The sequence below is a fragment of the Triticum urartu genome, chromosome 3A, assembly GCF_056163025.1.
Source record: "Triticum urartu cultivar PI428250 chromosome 3A, HENAU_Tu73, whole genome shotgun sequence".
In the NCBI taxonomy this organism is placed as follows: Eukaryota; Viridiplantae; Streptophyta; class Magnoliopsida; order Poales; family Poaceae; genus Triticum; species Triticum urartu.
In genome coordinates this window covers 728,564,570-728,571,538 of record NC_141875.1, presented here as the reverse complement: position 1 = coordinate 728,571,538, position 6,969 = coordinate 728,564,570, and positions in this window count along the sequence as shown.

Genomic DNA, 6,969 nt, shown 5'->3' with positions numbered 1-6,969 from the left:
ACCGGTGGCGGGAGGAACAGCCGGGGGTACCTGGTGAAACGGAAACAGATGCCCATCGAAGTAAACGTGGCGGGAAGTGAACGCACGGTGGGAGACGGGATCGTAGCACCGATATCCCTTGGAGTTGGAGGGGTAGCCGATGAAGATGCAAGCGACAGAACGAGGTGCGAATTTGTGAGGAGCGGAATCGGCAATGCTAGGATAGCAATGGCACCCGAAAATACGCAAGCCATCATAAGATGGGGGCGTACCGAAGAGAAGATGGTGAGGTGCATAGTTCCATCGTGGGCGGCAAGGGCGAAGGTTAAGGAGAAGAGAAGCAGTGGCGAGTGCGTCCGGCCAGAAATGAGGCAGCACATTAGCATGGAACAGGAGTGTGTGAACGCAGTCGTTCAGAGTGCGAAGGACACGTTCGGCTCAACCGTTCTGCTGTGAAGTATACGGGCATGTGAGACGAAAAATTGTGCCGTGGTGCGACAGAAAAGTGCGGAAAGCAAGGTTGTCGAACTCTTTTCCATTGTCAGTCTGAAGAGCAAGGATGGGACACCCAAACTGCGTGCTGACATAGGAGTAAAAAGCCGTCAAAGTGGAGAGTGCATTCGACTTTTTGCGCAAAGGAAAAGTCCACACATAATGAGAATAATCATTAAGGATAACCAGATAATATAAATACTCCGAATTACTAGGAACCGGAGAGGTCCACACATCGCTATGGATCAACTGAAAACGAAAAGAAGCTATGTTGGTGGAGTTATTGAACGGGAGGCGAACATGTTTGCCAACACGACAGGCATGACAGGTGTGATCCTCAATCTTATGACAACTGAAACTGAAACTCCTAAGAATATGACGAAGTGTGACGGGGTTGGGGTGACCCAAGCGAGCGTGCCAGAGATCAACTCCAGCAGAGAGAGCGACCGGTGCGGTGGTGGTGGATGAGGGCGAATGCACCAGATAGAGCTCGTCGGGGCTATCACATCGATGGAGTACCATCCTGGTTCGAGCGTCCTTGACACAAAAACCAAGCTCATCAAATTCAACAATAACAGGATTGTCACGAGTGAAACAACGAACGGAGATAAGATTCTTAATAAGGTGACGAGACACAAGTATGTTAGACAAAGATAAAGACGTAGAAGTAGAAGGAAAAGAAGTGTGCCCAACATGTGTGATAGGAAGTGTGGAACCGTCGCCGACAATGATACGGCGGTCGGTAGAGACAGGAGTGAAGGAGGCAAGGTTATCAGGGTGGGCAAACATGTGAGCCGTGGCACTGGAGTCCATGTACCAAGCACCACCTCCAGTGTAATTGTTTGGCGTAGGAGCGGCATGCAGCCCGATGAGGAGCACCGGGTCCCAAGGCACCGGCGGCAAGGCCGGCGAGGAAGGCAAAGACGCCATGGGAAAGTTGTAGCCGCCGCTCAGCTGCGGTGGTGGATACTCGTCGTACGGCTGCGGAGCCGCGTAGTACGCATGATGCGCCGAGGGGACCGCGGGTAGCGAGTGGCCCGCTGACGACCCCCACCATTACCCGGAAGACTCGTACGCTGGTGGAGCCCCGTATGCAGACGGAGACCCGGACGTGGAAGTGGGCGGAGCCCCGTATGCCCCGTATGTGGGAACGAGCACGTCGTAGGTGGCGACCGCCCGTACGATGATGGGGCCGGTGGCGGAGCCGCGCCAGAGGGCACCGGCGGCGGGATGGCAGAGACGGCGACGGAGGAGCCGGCGGACGCCGTCGCTGGTCCGACGGCAGCGGTCGGCACGGTCGACGCGGTTGGGCAGCAGCAGCAATGCGGTCGGCGATGCGGTTGGCAGTCACGGGCGAGTGCATCAGGCAGCACGCCTGATGGCATCGCGGGCGGCACGCCTGATGGCATCGCGAGCGATGCGCCTTGCACGGCGCCGTACGCATGGCCGTACGCATAGCCATGCAAGGGCAGCGAGGCAAAACAAGGCTGATCCATTGGCTGGCCTTGCATGGCGTCGTTCGCATGGCCGTACGCGTAGCCTTGCAAGGGCAGCGAGGCAAAACAAGGCTGGCCCGTTGGCTGCTCCACGGACGGATTTTGACCTACTGATTGGTGACCCAACCAGGACACAGGAGCCCCGTATCCATGCGGAGGCGGAGGGGCAGCGCCGTAGTGAGCGGCGGCGGCGGGGTCAGAGGCCGAAGCGGCGGCCGGGGCAGGCGGAGATCGCGGTGGCGGAGGCGGCGACAGTGCGGAGGCCATCATCGAAGCGATCGGTAGGGAGAGAGAGGGGCGGCGGCGGCGGCGGCGGTGCGGAGGAGACATGCGGCGGCGGCGGCGGAAGGCTAGGGTTAGAACCCGAAAACTGATACCATGCAGAATATATGAATTGCACAATGTATTTCTCTCGTGCATAGACACATATATATGATGTACAAAGATGGACCACAGACCTTAACTATACAAGAAACTAGAAGGCGGGTCCAATACACACAATATGCGGCGGGCGAAGTAGGACCCGACTGCTTTTTATTTTTTGGAAAAAATATGAGGACCGATTGCTTTTTTGGAAAACATACGAGGTCCCACATGTAGGCTCCACTTGTCATAAAGGTCAACCTTATAGTCAAAGCTAACAGTGTTGCCACATCAGACCTGATGGGTGGGTCAGCATTGTCATAATCATGGTTAAAAGTTAACGCTTCATTCACTAGTGTTTTTTGGAACATCGAACCAAATTTGTGGTGGCACTTTGAAAAATTAAGAGAAGTGGCAGTTTTTCATAAACCTAGCCCGTAATGTGGTAGTATTTCGCTATTTACTCAATTCTACTTCTAGGTCCGAGTTGTCCGGTTTCAGAGGTGGGTTAAACCTTGATGCCCAGTTGCCCACACATCAACTCTCAGGATGGAGTCGATAGTATCGACAATAAGATCTTGTGATGGTGCTTTGGGCGTCGGCGTGGTCAGGGTTGGGTCTCCTCGTCCGACCTTTGCCTTCTTCTCCATGTCTACAGATTGTGCTTCAAATCATCGTTTTGGCGTCTCCTAGCAAGCAACACCTGGTGACTTCTCAGCCATAGTTACGATGGCTCCCTAATCCTGGATGGGCATGTTGAGGTCCACGCTCCATGGCACGTGTTGCGCAGAGGTAGTCGGGGACTACTGCTGACCGAGCTACTTGATTGATGGCGTAGTAGTACGCCATCTGCAGCTACTCTTGCCAGGCCGTAGAGTGCATCCACAGTGGCACCTGATGGGTCGCCGCAGCTGGTAGCTTCCCTCTCCTCTGTTCCCGGTGGTGCATGTTGTGTGTGTCGCTGAGTTGATCTACGGGCGGCTAGCACCTTTAGATCCTCTGTCTTCGCCTCAGGCCAGTGGCGGAGCCACCTCCCGGCGACCCCGGGCAGCTGCCCCGGGCTAGTCCAAAAAATTACTACTAAGCACTACTGATAATCTATGATTAGAAGACTTATTTCTTTGGGTAGGTCGCAGCTCACGCTGTCACAGTTCAGTCATGCCCGGGCTGCATTTATGGGCTGGCTCCGCCACTGCCGCAGGCGGAACTTCGAACATCTTGATTGGGTCTATGTGGCGGTGGCCAGCGAAAAGAGGCGGGAACTAGGGTGACGGACGGAGGCAATCAGAACAAAAAGGGAGTGAAAAGCACGGGAGAGTACTACCTCAGATAAGTACAGGAGAAAAAAGTTCTATATGGTGAACGTGCCAAAATTTGAAATTATACTACCTCCATTTATTTTTGTATTAAAATTCGTAACTTCCTTTATTAATAGGTATACATGTAAATGTGGAATATAGACTCATTTTTGTTAGACTCCTGTGAATTCTATTTGATCCTCTATTCGGTTTTTCTTCCCGAACGCCAAACAGAGCATCAGGGGCTACTGTCTATGCGGTACTATTATTTACACATTCTTTACTTACCTCAAAGCCTGTCAAAAGGCTAGTACAAGCTTCAGTCAGTCCGCTCTTGACGGACTGAACCTTCTGGACCACCGCACTCATAATAGCGCGGTGCTCCTCGTCGATGGAGGCGCCTTGGAGCGCCTCCAACATATTGTCCGGCGCCTTCGGTTGGACGGGGGCCACTGGCATGGCGGACTTGCTCCTCTTGGAAGGAGGTCCCCCGCCGGACTCTGGAACCTCTGAAGGTTCCGCAGCGGTGTTCGGCCTAGAGCCGGACTTGGAGCCACGGGGGGTTTCATCCCCTTTACTCCTGGAGTCCGGGAGGTCGCCTTGCGGCGCCTCCAGGACCACCTCCTCCCGGCTTGGAACCTGTTGAGACAACACTTCGGTGTCGTCCGTAGGGCGGGGGGAGGAAGCCGTCGGAAGCGAGTTCACATCCGACGAGTCCAGTGAGCCGCTCGACGACGCGTCGAGCCGGTCTTTGGGTGGGCTGCATAAACATATTCGACGTGAGGGAAAGCTGTGCAATAAATGAATACTATGAATTACTCTGGTATCCGGATACTTACGATTTGGCCAGGGGCTTGGCCCTAGGCGCCCACTCCTCTCCGCCGCCGTCGGCGTCGGTGGAGCAGTCCGGAGAAAGGGTTTTCCCCTTCTTGGACCCTTCGGCCTCCCCAGTTGGGGCGGCCTTCCTTTTCTTCCCTTCCCCCGCTGGAGGGGGAGGGGTCTCTTCTTCGTCCTCCTCGTCTTCACGGGAGGAGTGCGTCTTGGATTCGTCGGATGATGAATCCGACACCTCCGGACGTCGGGCACTCTTTCGAGTCCCCGTGGCCTTCTTCTTGACCTTCTTCTCCGGCACCACATAGGGTGCCGGAACCAGCAGCTTCGCCAAGCGGGCATCCGCTAGGCCTTCGGGCAAAGGAGCCGGACAGTTGATCTGTCCGGAGGTCACCTGCCAATCCTGTCAAAGGTAAAAGGAGTTTAGATCCCGCATGGAGTCAAACTATGAAAAACTGATACCCTGTAAAAGGAAAAAAACAGCTTACCGCGAGAGCGTGACGCTGCGCACTGAATCCGCGATCCTCAGTATCGGATGCGGGAGCCTTGGCGCCCTTGAAAAGCATCTTCCAGGCATCTTCGTACGTCGTGTCGAAGAGCCTGCTCAGAGTCTGGTGCCACGCCGGGTCGAACTCCCACAGGTTGAAAGCCCGTTGTTGGCACGGGAGGATCAAGCGGATGAGCATAACCTGGACTACGTTGACAAGTTTGAGCTTCTTGTTCACCAGGGTTTTGATGCATGTTTGGAGTCCGGTCAGCTCTCCTTTTTTACCCCACGACAGGCCCGTCTCTTTCCAGGACGTGAGCCGCGTTGGGGGTCCGGACCGGAACTCGGGGGGCGCGACCCATTCGGCATCGCGTGGCTCGGTGATGTAAAACCACCCCGATTGCCACCCCTTCAGGGTCTCCACAAAGGAGCCCTCGAGATAGAGGACGTTGGCCATCTTGCCCACCATGGCGCCTCCACACTCCACCTGGCTGGTGCGCACCACCTTCGGCTTGACGTTGAAAGTCTTGAGCCATAGGCCGAAATGGGGGCGGATGCGGAGGAAGGCCTCGCACACGACGATAAACGCCGAGATGTTGAGGACAAAGTTCGGGGCCAGATCATGGAAATCCAGGCCGTAGTAGAACATGAGCCCCCGGACAAATGGGTGGAGAGGGAAGCCCAGTTCGCGGAGGAAATGGGGGAGGAACACCACCCTCTCATGGGGCCTAGGGGTGGGGATGAGCTGCCCCTTTTCGGGGAGCCGGTACGCGATGTCGTTAGACAGGTATCCGGCCTTCCTCAGGTTTTTGATATGTCCCTCCGTGACGGAGGAGACCATCCACTTGCCTCCCGCTCCGGACATGACTGGAGAAGGTTGAGGTTGGGAGTGCGGACTTGGGCGCTGGAGCTCGAGTGCGCAAGAATGGATAGGCGAAGGAGGAAGAAGGCGTAGGTGAGAAGGTGGATCCTTATCCCCTTATATGGGTGGACGCAACTACATGTCCCCACCAGCCTGGTAAAACTCGCTTATCTCCAAGCGCGGTGATCAATGGCGCGGTTGGGTTACCCACGCCCGTATTGATGAGAATCCCGGAATAAGGGGACACGATCTCTGCTTTAACAAGACATGCCAAGGAAACCGCCTCGCATAACGCGCTGAGATGGGACAGCAAAACGGTTCGAATAAAAGCTTGGCCGCGGTGTGATGTCACACTACGGAATACGTCAGCAGATTAGATTTGTGTAAATATTATTCTCTCTATGGCAATATGTGGAAACTTATTTTGCAGAGCTGGACACTATCTTTGTGCTCAAAATCTTCTATGAAGTACTTGGAGAAGGAACCCGCCTTGCAATGCCGAAGACAATCTGCGCGCCGGACTCGTCGTCATTGAAGCCTGGTTCAGGGGCTACTAAGGGAGTCCTGGATTAGGGGGTGTTCGGATAGCCAGACTATACCTTCAGCCGGACTCCTGGACTATGAAGATACAAGATTGAAGACTCTGTCCCGTGTCCGGAAGGGACTTTCCTTGGCGTGGAAGGCAAGCTTGGCGATACGGATATACAGATCTCCTACCATTGTAACCGACTCTATGTAACCCTAACCCTATCCGGTGTCTATATAAAACGGAGGGTTTTAGTCCGTAGGACAACATACACATCAACAATCATACCATAGGCTAGCTTCTAGGGTTTAGCCTCCTCGATCTCGTGGTAGATCTACTCTTGTACTACCCATATCATCAATATTAATCAAGCAGGACGTAGGGTTTTACCTCCATCGAGAGGGCCCGAACCTGGGTAAAACTTCGTGTCCCTTGTCTCCTGTTACCATCCGGCCTAGACGCACAATTCGGGACCCCCTACCCGAGATCCATCGGTTTTGACACCAACAATGATGTTGCATGTCGGCCGCAAGAAACCGACTCGGACGTGATGATGCGTACGTCAAACTCACATCTCAAGCAATCTCTCGATACTTTTCCCCCTCCCTCCCGAGCCGCTCGTGCGGGTGGCTCTG